Source organism: Mya arenaria, chromosome 11 (genome assembly GCF_026914265.1).
Source record: "Mya arenaria isolate MELC-2E11 chromosome 11, ASM2691426v1".
NCBI classification, from domain to species: domain Eukaryota; kingdom Metazoa; phylum Mollusca; class Bivalvia; order Myida; family Myidae; genus Mya; species Mya arenaria.
The window spans coordinates 70,727,007-70,740,254 of NC_069132.1; the positions used below are offsets into that span (position 1 = coordinate 70,727,007).

Sequence of the window (13,248 nt, forward strand, 5' to 3'; positions counted from 1 at the left end):
CTGTTATTGACAATAGTCAAATGTTTTCAGGTTATTTGTAGTGAATGGTTTGAGTCTGACCTCCGTCAAAGAACACCTAGGTTGGCCGAAGTCTACTAGACATGTCGATTCAAAATAGATTAAATGTATGAAAACTGTTATTTAAAATGTGCCTTTCAACATGATATTAATAAAATGAAAGGTAAAATTTATTCAGGAAACACCCCAGTCGACAATTTTCATTTATTGCACAATGGCGCTGTTCATATCAGAATTAAATGAGGTTCTCTTTGTGGATTTAAAGAAGAGGTGCCTGTGTGATTAAGGCGGTGGACTGCTAATTCATTCGGGTCTCTCCGAGTGAGTGCGAATCTGATCATCGTCTAATAAATTTATTTTAAATAGAAAACTAGCATTGACAATATAAGTAAGGAAAAATAACGCAACAGTTTTCAGCTTCCACTCAATCAATATCTTTCATAAAAGAAAATTTGAAACGGACGCACTATCTATGAAATGTGGAATTTAGTCAGAAAACACTCCAGTCGAACTATTTTAATACTATACATGGGTAATGTCTCAATGTAAATTATATGATGTACTATCTATGAATACAACGACGAGGTGGCCGAGTGGTTAAGGCGATGGACTGCTAATCCATTGGGGTCTCCCCGCGTGAGTTCGAATCTCATCCTCGTCGAAACATTTTATTTCTTAGGAACTCCAGTCGATTAAATTAGGCAGAACAAATAAAAAAATATTCATATGTCACACAATAAGGCGTGGTAAAGGCGATGGTCTTCATATGCATTTGGGTCTCCCCGCCTGAGCTCGAATCTCATCCTTGTTGAATGAATCGAGTTTGTTGCCTGCATGGTTCCCACGTGCTTTATGAGAAGTTTCATGACCACACATTATCTACTTCTTTTAAAAGTTCTATGGTTAGAAAAAAAAACTACAATAGAAACAAGTGATTTATAATATGGTGTTGGTGATATAATTTGTGTATAATGTCGTTGGCATGGTGTATTTACTTATCCTTGTTTTTACTCATGAATACTGTTTCAATGTTTTATACATTGTATACCGAAATAAATCTATCTATCTATCTAATTTCATCTGAGGTATATTCAACGCAATTTCTATGAAATGTGCAAATGAAGCAGGAACAGAACTTATGTGAAAAACTATTCTTATGTGAAAAACTACAGAGATAAGCTCAGTAGCCAAATGTTTAAACATAAAACCTGTTTAATGGTACTAAGTGAACGCCAAAGACATAAAACAGAAAACAAACAATCACAAACAATAGGCATGGAACAACAGCACAGATCTCCACTAAGAGCACAGTTTATATATACTATATAAAAAACTAGGTATGTGTAACTCAAATCAACATATGATTTTATTACACAATGGTGTTCTTATGTTAATTATATGAGGTACTCTATATCGGAAAAGCGACGAGGTGGCCGAGTGGTTAAGGCGATGGACTGCTAATCCATTGGGGTCTCCCCGCGTGAGTTCGAATCTCATCCTCGTCGAAACAATTTAATTCTTATTCAAGGAAATCCAGTTGATTAGATAAAGCAGAACAAATAAAACAACTTCAGATGTCACACAATAAGGCGTGGTAAAGGCGATGGTCTGCATATGCATTTGGGTCTTCCCGCCTGAGCTCGAATCTCATCCTCGTTGAATGTATCTAGTTTGTTGCCTGCATTTTCCCCACATGCTTTATGAGAAGTTTTTTGACCCAACAATATCTACTTCTTTTAAAAGTTCTATGGTCAATCACCAAAAGACTACAATAGAAACAAGGGATGTTTATTATGGTGTTGGTGATATCCTTTGTGTATAATGCAGTGGGCATGGTATATTAACTTATCCTTGGTTTTACTCATGCATACTGTTTCAATGTTTCATACATTGTATACCGAAATAATTCTATCTATCTATCTAATTTCATCTGAGGTATATTCAACGCAATTTCTATGAAATGTGCAAATGAAGTGGAAACAGTACTTATGTGAAAAACTATTCTTATGTGAAAAACTACAGAAACAAGCTCAGTAGCCAAAAGTTTAAACATAAACCCCATTTAATGGCACTAAGTGAACGCCAAAGACATAAAACAGAAAACAAACAATCACAAACAATATGCATGGAACAACAGCACAAAACTCCACAAAGAGCACAGTTCATATATACTATATAAAAAACTAGGTATGTGTAACTCAAATCAACATATGATTTTATTGCACAATGGTGTTATTTTCTTAATTATATGAGGTACTCTATATGGGAATAGCGACGAGGTGGCCGAGTGGTTAAGGCGATGGACTGCTAATCCATTGGGGTCTCCCCGCGTGAGTTCGAATCTCATCCTCGTCGAAACATTTTATTTCTTATTCAAGGAAATCCAGTTGATTAGATAAAGCAGAAAAAAAAACTTCAGATGTCACACAATAAGGCGTGGTAAAGGCGATGGTCTGCATATGCATTTGGGTCTCCTCGCCTGAGCCCGAATCTCATCCTCGTTGAATGTATCCAGTTTGTTGTCTGCATTTTTCCCACATGCTTTATGAGAAGTCTTTTGACCCAACAATATCTACTTCTTTTAAAAGTTCTATGGTCAATCACAAAAAGACTACACTAGAAACAAGGGATGTTTAATATGGTGTTGGTGATATCCTTTGTGTATAATGCAGTGGGCATGGTATATTAACTTATCCTTGGTTTTACTCATGCATACTGTTTCAATGTTTTATACATTGTATACCGAAATAAATCTATCTATCTATCTAATTTCATCTGAGGTATATTCAACGCAATTTCTATGAAATGTGCAAATGAAGTGGAAACAGTACTTATCTGAAAAACTATTCTTATGTGAAAAACTACAGAAACAAGCTCAGTAGCCAAAAGTTTAAACATAAACCCCATTTAATGGCACTAAGTGAACGCCAAAGACATAAAACAGAAAACAAACAATCACAAACAATAGGCATGGAACAACAGCACAAAACTCCACAAAGAGCACAGTTCATATATACTATATAAAAAACAAGGTATGTGTAACTCAAATCAACATATGATTTTACTGCACAATGGTGTTCTTCTTTTGATTATATGAGGTACTCTATATTGGAAAAGCGACGAGGTGGCCGAGTGGTTAAGGCGATGGACTGCTAATCCATTGGGGTCTCCCCGCGTGAGTTCGAATCTCATCCTCGTCGAAACATTTTATTTCTTATTCAATGAACTCCAGTCGATTAAATTAAGCAGAAAAAAAACAAAAAAAACTTCAGATGTCACACAATAAGGCGTGGTAAAGGCGATGGTCTGCATATGCATTTGGGTCTTCCCGCCTGAGCTCGAATCTCATCCTCGTTGAATGTATCCAGTTTGTTGCCTGCATTTTTCCCACATGCTTTATGAGAAGTTTTTTGACCCAACAATATCTACTTCTTTTAAAAGTTCTATGATCAATCACAAAAAGACTACAATAGAAACAAGGGATATTTAATATGGTGTTGGTGATATCCTTTGTGTGTAATGCAGTGGGCATGGTATATTAACATATCTTTGGTTTTACTCATGCATACTGCTTCAATGTTTTATACATTGTATACCGAAATAAATCTATCTATCCATCTAATTTCATCTGAGGTAAATTCAACGCAAAATCTATAAAATGTGCAAATGAAGCAGGAACAGTTCTTATGTGAAAAACTATTCTTATGTGAAAAACTACAGAGATAGGCTCAGTAGCCAAGAGTTTAAACATAAAACCTGTTTAATGGCACTGGGTGAACGCCAAAGACATAAAACAGAAAACAAACAATCACAAACAATAGGCATGGAACAACAGCACAAAACTCCACTAAAAGCACAGTTCATATATACTATATAAAAAACTAGGTATGTGTAACTCAAATCAACATATGATTTTATTGCACAATGGTGTTTTTATCTTAATTATATGAGGTACTCTATATTGGAATAGCGACGAGGTGGCCGAGTGGTTAAGGCGATGGACTGCTAATCCATTGGGGTCTCCCCGCGTGAGTTCGAATCTCATCCTCGTCGAAACATTTTATTTCTTATTCAAGGAAATCCAGTTGATTAGATAAAGCAGAACAAATAAAAAAAGTCTTCAGATGTCACAGAATAAGGCGTGGTAAAGGCGATGGTCTGCATATGCATTTGGGTCTCCTCGCCTGAGCTCGAATCTCATCCTCGTTGAATGTATCCAGTTTGTTGCCTGCATTTTTCCCACATGCTTTATGAGAAGTTTTTTGACCCAACAATATCTACTTCTTTTAAAAGTTCTATGATCAATCACCAAAAGACTACAATAGAAACAAGGGATGTTTAATATGGTGTTGGTGATATCCTTTGTGTGTAATACAGTGGGCATGGTATATTAACTTATCCTTGGTTTTACTCATGAATACTGTTTCAATGTTTTATACATTGTATACCGAAATAAATCTATCCATCCATCTCATTTCATCTGAGGTAAATTCAACGCAATTTCTATGAAATGTGCAAATGAAGCAGGAACAGTACTTATGTGAAAAACTATTCTTATGTGAAAAACTACAGAAACAAGCTCAGTAGCCAAGAGTTTAAACATAAAACCTGTTTAATGGCACTAAGTGAACGCCAAAGACATAAAACAGAAAACAAACAATCACAAACAATAGGCATGGAACAACAGCACAAAATGCCACTAAAAACACAGTTCATATATACTATATAAAACACAAGATATGTGTAACCTAAATCAACATATGATTTTATTGCACAATGGTGTTCTTCTTTTATTTATATGAGGTACTCTATATGGAAATAGCGACGAGGTGGCCGAGTGGTTAAGGCGATGGACTGCTAATCCATTGGGGTCTCCCCGCGTGAGTTCGAATCTCATCCTCGTCGAAACATTTTATTTCTTATTCAAGGAACTCCAGTCGATTAAATTAAGCAGAAAAAAAAATTCAGATGTCACACAATAAGGCGTGGTAAAGGCGATGGTCTGCATATGCATTTGGGTCTCCTCGCCTGAGCTCGAATCTCATCCTCGTTGAATGTATCCAGTTTGTTGCCTGCATTTTTCTCACATGCTTTATGAGAAGTTTTTTGACCCAACAATATCTACTTCTTTTAAAAGTTCTATGGTCAATCACAAAAAGACTACAATAGAAACAAGGGATGTTTAATATGGTGTTGGTGATATCCTTTGTGTGTAATGCAGTGGGCATGGTATATTAACTTATCTTTGGTTTTACTCATGCATACTGCTTCAATGTTTTATACATTGTATACCGAAATAAATCTATCTATCCATCTAATTTAATCTGAGGTAAATTCAACGCAAAATCTATGAAATGTGCAAATGAAGCAGGAACAGTACTTATGTGAAAAACTATTCTTATGTGAAAAACTACAGAGATAAGCTCAGTAGCCAAGAGTTTAAACATAAAACCTGTTTAATGGCACTGGGTGAACGCCAAATACATAAAACAGAAAACAAACAATCACAAACAATAGGCATGGAACAACAGCACAAAACTCCACTAAAAGCACAGTTCATATATACTATATAAAAAACTTGGTATGTGTAACTCAAATCAACATATGATTTTATTGCACAATGGTATTATTATCTTAATTATATGAGGTACTATATATTGGAATAGCGACGAGGTGGCCGAGTGGTTAAGGCGATGGACTGCTAATCCATTGGGGTCTCCCCGCGTGAGTTCGAATCTCATCCTCGTCGAAACATTTTATTTCTTATTCAAGGAACTCCAGTCGATTAAATTAAGCAGAAAAAAATATAAATAATTCAGATGTCACAGAATAAGGCGTGGTAAAGGCGATGGTCTGCATATGCATTTGGGTCTCCTCGCCTGAGCTCGAATCTCATCCTCGTTGAATGTATCCAGTTTGTTGCCTGCATTTTTCCCACATGCTTTATGAGAAGTTTTTTGACCCAACAATATCTACTTCTTTTAAAAGTTCTATGATCAATCACAAAAAGACTACAATAGAAACAAGGGATGTTTAATATGGTGTTGGTGATATCCTTTGTGTGTAATACAGTGGGCATGGTATATTAACTTATCCTTGGTTTTACTCATGAATACTGTTTCAATGTTTTATACATTGTATACCGAAATAAATCTATCCATCCATCTCATTTCATCTGAGGTAAATTCAACGCAATTTCTATGAAATGTGCAAATGAAGTGGGAACAGTACTTATGTGAAAAACTATTCTTATGTGTAAAACAACAGAAACAAGCTCAGTAGCCAAGAGTTTAAACATAAAACCTGTTTAATGGCACTAAGTGAACGCCAAACACATAAAACAGAAAACAAACAATCACAAACAATAGGCATGGAACAACAGCACAAAATGCCACTAAAAGCACAGTTCATATGTACTATATAAAACACAAGATATGTGTAACCTAAATCAACATATGATTTTATTGCACAATGGTGTTCTTCTTTTATTTATATGAGGTACTCTATATTGGAAAAGCGACGAGGTGGCCGAGTGGTTAAGGCGATGGACTGCTAATCCATTGGGGTCTCCCCGCGTGAGTTCGAATCTCATCCTCGTCGAAACATTTTATTTCTTATTCAAGGAACTCCAGTCGATTAAATTAAGCAGAAAAAATATAAATAATTCAGATGTCACACAATAAGGCGTGGTAAAGGCGATGGTCTGCATATGCATTTGGTTCTCCTCGCCTGAGCTCGAATCTCATCCTCGTTGAATGTATCCAGTTTGTTGCCTGCATTTTTCCCACATGCTTTATGAGAAGTTTTTTGACCCAACAATATCTACTTCTTTTAAAAGTTCTATGGTCAATCACCAATAGACTACAATAGAAACAAGGGATGTTTAATATGGTGTTGGTGATATCCTTTTTGTGTAATGCAGTGGGCATGGTATATTAACTTATCTTTGGTTTTACTCATGCATACTGCTTCAATGTTTTATACATTGTATACCGAAATAAATCTATCTATCCATCTAATTTCATCTGAGGTAAATTCAACGCAAAATCTATGAAATGTGCAAATGAAGCAGGAACAGTACTTATGTGAAAAACTATTCTTATGTGAAAAACTACAGAGATAAGCTCAGTAGCCAAGAGTTTAAACATAAAACCTGTTTAATGGCACTGGGTGAACGCCAAAGACATAAAACAGAAAACAAACAATCACAAACAATAGGCATGGAACAACAGCACAAAACTCCACTAAAAGCACAGTTCATATATACTATATAAAAAACTAGGTATGTGTAACTCAAATCAACATATGATTTTATTGCACAATGGTGTTATTATCTTAATTATATGAGGTACTCTATATGGAAATTGCGACGAGGTGGCCGAGTGGTTAAGGCGATGGACTGCTAATCCATTGGGGTCTCCCCGCGTGAGTTCGAATCTCATCCTCGTCGAAACATTTTATTTCTTATTCAATGAACTCCAGTCGATTAAATTAAGCAGAAAAAAAAAACAAAAAAAAACTTCAGATGTCACACAATAAGGCGTGGTAAAGGCGATGGTCTGCATATGCATTTGGGTCTTCCCGCCTGAGCTCGAATCTCATCCTCGTTGAATGTATCCAGTTTGTTGCCTGCATTTTTCCCACATGCTTTATGAGAAGTTTTTTGACCCAACAATATCTACTTCTTTTAAAAGTTCTATGATCAATCACAAAAAGACTACAATAGAAACAAGGGATATTTAATATGGTGTTGGTGATATCCTTTTTGTGTAATGCAGTGGGCATGGTATATTAACATATCTTTGGTTTTACTCATGCATACTGCTTCAATGTTTTATACATTGTATACCGAAATAAATCTATCTATCCATCTAATTTCATCTGAGGTAAATTCAACGCAAAATCTATAAAATGTGCAAATGAAGCAGGAACAGTTCTTATGTGAAAAGCTATTCTTATGTGAAAAACTACAGAGATAGGCTCAGTAGCCAAGAGTTTAAACATAAAACCTGTTTAATGGCACTGGGTGAACGCCAAAGACATAAAACAGAAAACAAACAATCACAAACAATAGGCATGGAACAACAGCACAAAACTCCACTAAAAGCACAGTTCATATATACTATATAAAAAAACTAGGTATGTGTAACTCAAATCAACATATGATTTTATTGCACAATGGTGTTATTATCTTAATTATATGAGGTACTCTATATTGGAATAGCGACGAGGTGGCCGAGTGGTTAAGGCGATGGACTGCTAATCCATTGAGGTCTCCCCGCGTGAGTTCGAATCTCATCCTCGTCGAAACATTTTATTTCTTATTCAAGGAAATCCAGTTGATTAGATAAAGCAGAACAAATAAAAAAAAGTCTTCAGATGTCACAGAATAAGGCGTGGTAAAGGCGATGGTCTGCATATGCATTTGGGTCTCCTCGCCTGAGCTCGAATCTCATCCTCGTTGAATGTATCCAGTTTGTTGCCTGCATTTTTCCCACATGCTTTATGAGAAGTTTTTTGACCCAACAATATCTACTTCTTTTAAAAGTTCTATGATCAATCACCAAAAGACTACAATAGAAACAAGGGATGTTTAATATGGTGTTGGTGATATCCTTTGTGTGTAATACAGTGGGCATGGTATATTAACTTATCCTTGGTTTTACTCATGAATACTGTTTCAATGTTTTATACATTGTATACCGAAATAAATCTATCCATCCATCTCATTTCATCTGAGGTATATTCAACGCAATTTCTATGAAATGTGCAAATGAAGCAGGAACAGTACTTATGTGAAAAACTATTCTTATGTGAAAAACTACAGAAACAAGCTCAGTAGCCAAGAGTTTAAACATAAAACCTGTTTAATGGCACTAAGTGAACGCCAAAGACATAAAACAGAAAACAAACAATCACAAACAATAGGCATGGAACAACAGCACAAAATGCCACTAAAAACACAGTTCATATATACTATATAAAACACAAGATATGTGTAACCTAAATCAACATATGATTTTATTGCACAATGGTGTTCTTCTTTTATTTATATGAGGTACTCTATATGGAAATTGCGACGAGGTGGCCGAGTGGTTAAGGCGATGGACTGCTAATCCATTGGGGTCTCCCCGCGTGAGTTCGAATCTCATCCTCGTCGAAACATTTTATTTCTTATTCAAGGAACTCCAGTCGATTAAATTAAGCAGAAAAAAAAATTCAGATGTCACACAATAAGGCGTGGTAAAGGCGATGGTCTGCATATGCATTTGGGTCTCCTCGCCTGAGCTCGAATCTCATCCTCGTTGAATGTATCCAGTTTGTTGCCTGCATTTTTCTCACATGCTTTATGAGAAGTTTTTTGACCCAACAATATCTACTTCTTTTAAAAGTTCTATGGTCAATCACAAAAAGACTACAATAGAAACAAGGGATGTTTAATATGGTGTTGGTGATATCCTTTGTGTGTAATGCAGTGGGCATGGTATATTAACTTATCTTTGGTTTTACTCATGCATACTGCTTCAATGTTTTATACATTGTATACCGAAATAAATCTATCTATCCATCTAATTTAATCTGAGGTAAATTCAACGCAAAATCTATGAAATGTGCAAATGAAGCAGGAACAGTACTTATGTGAAAAACTATTCTTATGTGAAAAACTACAGAGATAAGCTCAGTAGCCAAGAGTTTAAACATAAAACCTGTTTAATGGCACTGGGTGAACGCCAAATACATAAAACAGAAAACAAACAATCACAAACAATAGGCATGGAACAACAGCACAAAACTCCACTAAAAGCACAGTTCATATATACTATATAAAAAACTAGGTATGTGTAACTCAAATCAACATATGATTTTATTGCACAATGGTATTATTATCTTAATTATATGAGGTACTATATATTGGAATAGCGACGAGGTGGCCGAGTGGTTAAGGCGATGGACTGCTAATCCATTGGGGTCTCCCCGCGTGAGTTCGAATCTCATCCTCGTCGAAACATTTTATTTCTTATTCAAGGAACTCCAGTCGATTAAATTAAGCAGAAAAAAATATAAATAATTCAGATGTCACAGAATAAGGCGTGGTAAAGGCGATGGTCTGCATATGCATTTGGGTCTCCTCGCCTGAGCTCGAATCTCATCCTCGTTGAATGTATCCAGTTTGTTGCCTGCATTTTTCCCACATGCTTTATGAGAAGTTTTTTGACCCAACAATATCTACTTCTTTTAAAAGTTCTATGATCAATCACAAAAAGACTACAATAGAAACAAGGGATGTTTAATATGGTGTTGGTGATATCCTTTGTGTGTAATACAGTGGGCATGGTATATTAACTTATCCTTGGTTTTACTCATGAATACTGTTTCAATGTTTTATACATTGTATACCGAAATAAATCTATCCATCCATCTCATTTCATCTGAGGTAAATTCAACGCAATTTCTATGAAATGTGCAAATGAAGTGGGAACAGTACTTATGTGAAAAACTATTCTTATGTGTAAAACAACAGAAACAAGCTCAGTAGCCAAGAGTTTAAACATAAAACCTGTTTAATGGCACTAAGTGAACGCCAAACACATAAAACAGAAAACAAACAATCACAAACAATAGGCATGGAACAACAGCACAAAATGCCACTAAAAGCACAGTTCATATGTACTATATAAAACACAAGATATGTGTAACCTAAATCAACATATGATTTTATTGCACAATGGTGTTCTTCTTTTATTTATATGAGGTACTCTATATTGGAAAAGCGACGAGGTGGCCGAGTGGTTAAGGCGATGGACTGCTAATCCATTGGGGTCTCCCCGCGTGAGTTCGAATCTCATCCTCGTCGAAACATTTTATTTCTTATTCAAGGAACTCCAGTCGATTAAATTAAGCAGAAAAAAAAATTCAGATGTCACACAATAAGGCGTGGTAAAGGCGATGGTCTGCATATGCATTTGGGTCTCCTCGCCTGAGCTCGAATCTCATCCTCGTTGAATGTATCCAGTTTGTTGCCTGCATTTTTCTCACATGCTTTATGAGAAGTTTTTTGACCCAACAATATCTACTTCTTTTAAAAGTTCTATGGTCAATCACAAAAAGACTACAATAGAAACAAGGGATGTTTAATATGGTGTTGGTGATATCCTTTGTGTGTAATGCAGTGGGCATGGTATATTAACTTATCTTTGGTTTTACTCATGCATACTGCTTCAATGTTTTATACATTGTATACCGAAATAAATCTATCTATCCATCTAATTTCATCTGAGGTAAATTCAACGCAAAATCTATGAAATGTGCAAATGAAGCAGGAACAGTACTTATGTGAAAAACTATTCTTATGTGAAAAACTACAGAGATAAGCTCAGTAGCCAAGAGTTTAAACATAAAACCTGTTTAATGGCACTGGGTGAACGCCAAATACATAAAACAGAAAACAAACAATCACAAACAATAGGCATGGAACAACAGCACAAAACTCCACTAAAAGCACAGTTCATATATACTATATAAAAAACTTGGTATGTGTAACTCAAATCAACATATGATTTTATTGCACAATGGTATTATTATCTTAATTATATGAGGTACTATATATTGGAATAGCGACGAGGTGGCCGAGTGGTTAAGGCGATGGACTGCTAATCCATTGGGGTCTCCCCGCGTGAGTTCGAATCTCATCCTCGTCGAAACATTTTATTTCTTATTCAAGGAACTCCAGTCGATTAAATTAAGCAGAAAAAAATATAAATAATTCAGATGTCACAGAATAAGGCGTGGTAAAGGCGATGGTCTGCATATGCATTTGGGTCTCCTCGCCTGAGCTCGAATCTCATCCTCGTTGAATGTATCCAGTTTGTTGCCTGCATTTTTCCCACATGCTTTATGAGAAGTTTTTTGACCCAACAATATCTACTTCTTTTAAAAGTTCTATGATCAATCACAAAAAGACTACAATAGAAACAAGGGATGTTTAATATGGTGTTGGTGATATCCTTTGTGTGTAATACAGTGGGCATGGTATATTAACTTATCCTTGGTTTTACTCATGAATACTGTTTCAATGTTTTATACATTGTATACCGAAATAAATCTATCCATCCATCTCATTTCATCTGAGGTAAATTCAACGCAATTTCTATGAAATGTGCAAATGAAGTGGGAACAGTACTTATGTGAAAAACTATTCTTATGTGTAAAACAACAGAAACAAGCTCAGTAGCCAAGAGTTTAAACATAAAACCTGTTTAATGGCACTAAGTGAACGCCAAACACATAAAACAGAAAACAAACAATCACAAACAATAGGCATGGAACAACAGCACAAAATGCCACTAAAAGCACAGTTCATATGTACTATATAAAACACAAGATATGTGTAACCTAAATCAACATATGATTTCATTGCACAATGGTGTTCTTCTTTTATTTATATGAGGTACTCTATATTGGAAAAGCGACGAGGTGGCCGAGTGGTTAAGGCGATGGACTGCTAATCCATTGGGGTCTCCCCGCGTGAGTTCGAATCTCATCCTCGTCGAAACATTTTATTTCTTATTCAAGGAACTCCAGTCGATTAAATTAAGCAGAAAAAATATAAATAATTCAGATGTCACACAATAAGGCGTGGTAAAGGCGATGGTCTGCATATGCATTTGGGTCTCCTCGCCTGAGCTCGAATCTCATCCTCGTTGAATGTATCCAGTTTGTTGCCTGCATTTTTCCCACATGCTTTATGAGAAGTTTTTTGACCCAACAATATCTACTTCTTTTAAAAGTTCTATGGTCAATCACCAATAGACTACAATAGAAACAAGGGATGTTTAATATGGTGTTGGTGATATCCTTTTTGTGTAATGCAGTGGGCATGGTATATTAACTTATCTTTGGTTTTACTCATGCATACTGCTTCAATGTTTTATACATTGTATACCGAAATAAATCTATCTATCCATCTAATTTCATCTGAGGTAAATTCAACGCAAAATCTATGAAATGTGCAAATGAAGCAGGAACAGTACTTATGTGAAAAACTATTCTTATGTGAAAAACTACAGAGATAAGCTCAGTAGCCAAGAGTTTAAACATAAAACCTGTTTAATGGCACTGGGTGAACGCCAAAGACATAAAACAGAAAACAAACAATCACAAACAATAGGCATGGAACAACAGCACAAAACTCCACTAAAAGCACAGTTCATATATACTATATAAAAAACT

At 35.6% G+C, this 13,248-nt stretch overlaps 15 non-coding genes across 15 annotated transcripts; all 15 read left to right on the forward strand.

Annotated features, from left to right (window-relative positions):
- The first annotated feature begins 597 nt into the window (after positions 1 to 597).
- On the forward strand, positions 598 to 679 carry Trnas-gcu (transfer RNA serine (anticodon GCU)). Its single transcript has one exon. It is a non-coding gene; the product is annotated as a tRNA-Ser (tRNA).
- A 762-nt stretch (positions 680 to 1,441) lies between these two features.
- Trnas-gcu (transfer RNA serine (anticodon GCU)) lies at positions 1,442 to 1,523 on the forward strand. The gene has a single exon. It is a non-coding gene; the product is annotated as a tRNA-Ser (tRNA).
- Positions 1,524 to 2,291: 768 nt separating this feature from the next.
- Positions 2,292 to 2,373, forward strand: Trnas-gcu (transfer RNA serine (anticodon GCU)). The gene has a single exon. It is a non-coding gene; the product is annotated as a tRNA-Ser (tRNA).
- A 763-nt stretch (positions 2,374 to 3,136) lies between these two features.
- Positions 3,137 to 3,218, forward strand: Trnas-gcu (transfer RNA serine (anticodon GCU)). Its single transcript has one exon. It is a non-coding gene; the product is annotated as a tRNA-Ser (tRNA).
- Positions 3,219 to 3,989: 771 nt separating this feature from the next.
- Positions 3,990 to 4,071, forward strand: Trnas-gcu (transfer RNA serine (anticodon GCU)). The gene has a single exon. It is a non-coding gene; the product is annotated as a tRNA-Ser (tRNA).
- Positions 4,072 to 4,841: 770 nt separating this feature from the next.
- On the forward strand, positions 4,842 to 4,923 carry Trnas-gcu (transfer RNA serine (anticodon GCU)). The gene has a single exon. It is a non-coding gene; the product is annotated as a tRNA-Ser (tRNA).
- Positions 4,924 to 5,685: 762 nt separating this feature from the next.
- On the forward strand, positions 5,686 to 5,767 carry Trnas-gcu (transfer RNA serine (anticodon GCU)). The gene has a single exon. It is a non-coding gene; the product is annotated as a tRNA-Ser (tRNA).
- Positions 5,768 to 6,536: 769 nt separating this feature from the next.
- Positions 6,537 to 6,618, forward strand: Trnas-gcu (transfer RNA serine (anticodon GCU)). Its single transcript has one exon. It is a non-coding gene; the product is annotated as a tRNA-Ser (tRNA).
- Positions 6,619 to 7,386: 768 nt separating this feature from the next.
- Positions 7,387 to 7,468, forward strand: Trnas-gcu (transfer RNA serine (anticodon GCU)). Its single transcript has one exon. It is a non-coding gene; the product is annotated as a tRNA-Ser (tRNA).
- A 775-nt stretch (positions 7,469 to 8,243) lies between these two features.
- Trnas-gcu (transfer RNA serine (anticodon GCU)) lies at positions 8,244 to 8,325 on the forward strand. Its single transcript has one exon. It is a non-coding gene; the product is annotated as a tRNA-Ser (tRNA).
- Positions 8,326 to 9,096: 771 nt separating this feature from the next.
- Positions 9,097 to 9,178, forward strand: Trnas-gcu (transfer RNA serine (anticodon GCU)). Its single transcript has one exon. It is a non-coding gene; the product is annotated as a tRNA-Ser (tRNA).
- A 762-nt stretch (positions 9,179 to 9,940) lies between these two features.
- Trnas-gcu (transfer RNA serine (anticodon GCU)) lies at positions 9,941 to 10,022 on the forward strand. The gene has a single exon. It is a non-coding gene; the product is annotated as a tRNA-Ser (tRNA).
- A 769-nt stretch (positions 10,023 to 10,791) lies between these two features.
- Positions 10,792 to 10,873, forward strand: Trnas-gcu (transfer RNA serine (anticodon GCU)). Its single transcript has one exon. It is a non-coding gene; the product is annotated as a tRNA-Ser (tRNA).
- A 762-nt stretch (positions 10,874 to 11,635) lies between these two features.
- Trnas-gcu (transfer RNA serine (anticodon GCU)) lies at positions 11,636 to 11,717 on the forward strand. Its single transcript has one exon. It is a non-coding gene; the product is annotated as a tRNA-Ser (tRNA).
- A 769-nt stretch (positions 11,718 to 12,486) lies between these two features.
- On the forward strand, positions 12,487 to 12,568 carry Trnas-gcu (transfer RNA serine (anticodon GCU)). Its single transcript has one exon. It is a non-coding gene; the product is annotated as a tRNA-Ser (tRNA).
- The last annotated feature ends 680 nt before the right edge of the window (positions 12,569 to 13,248 follow it).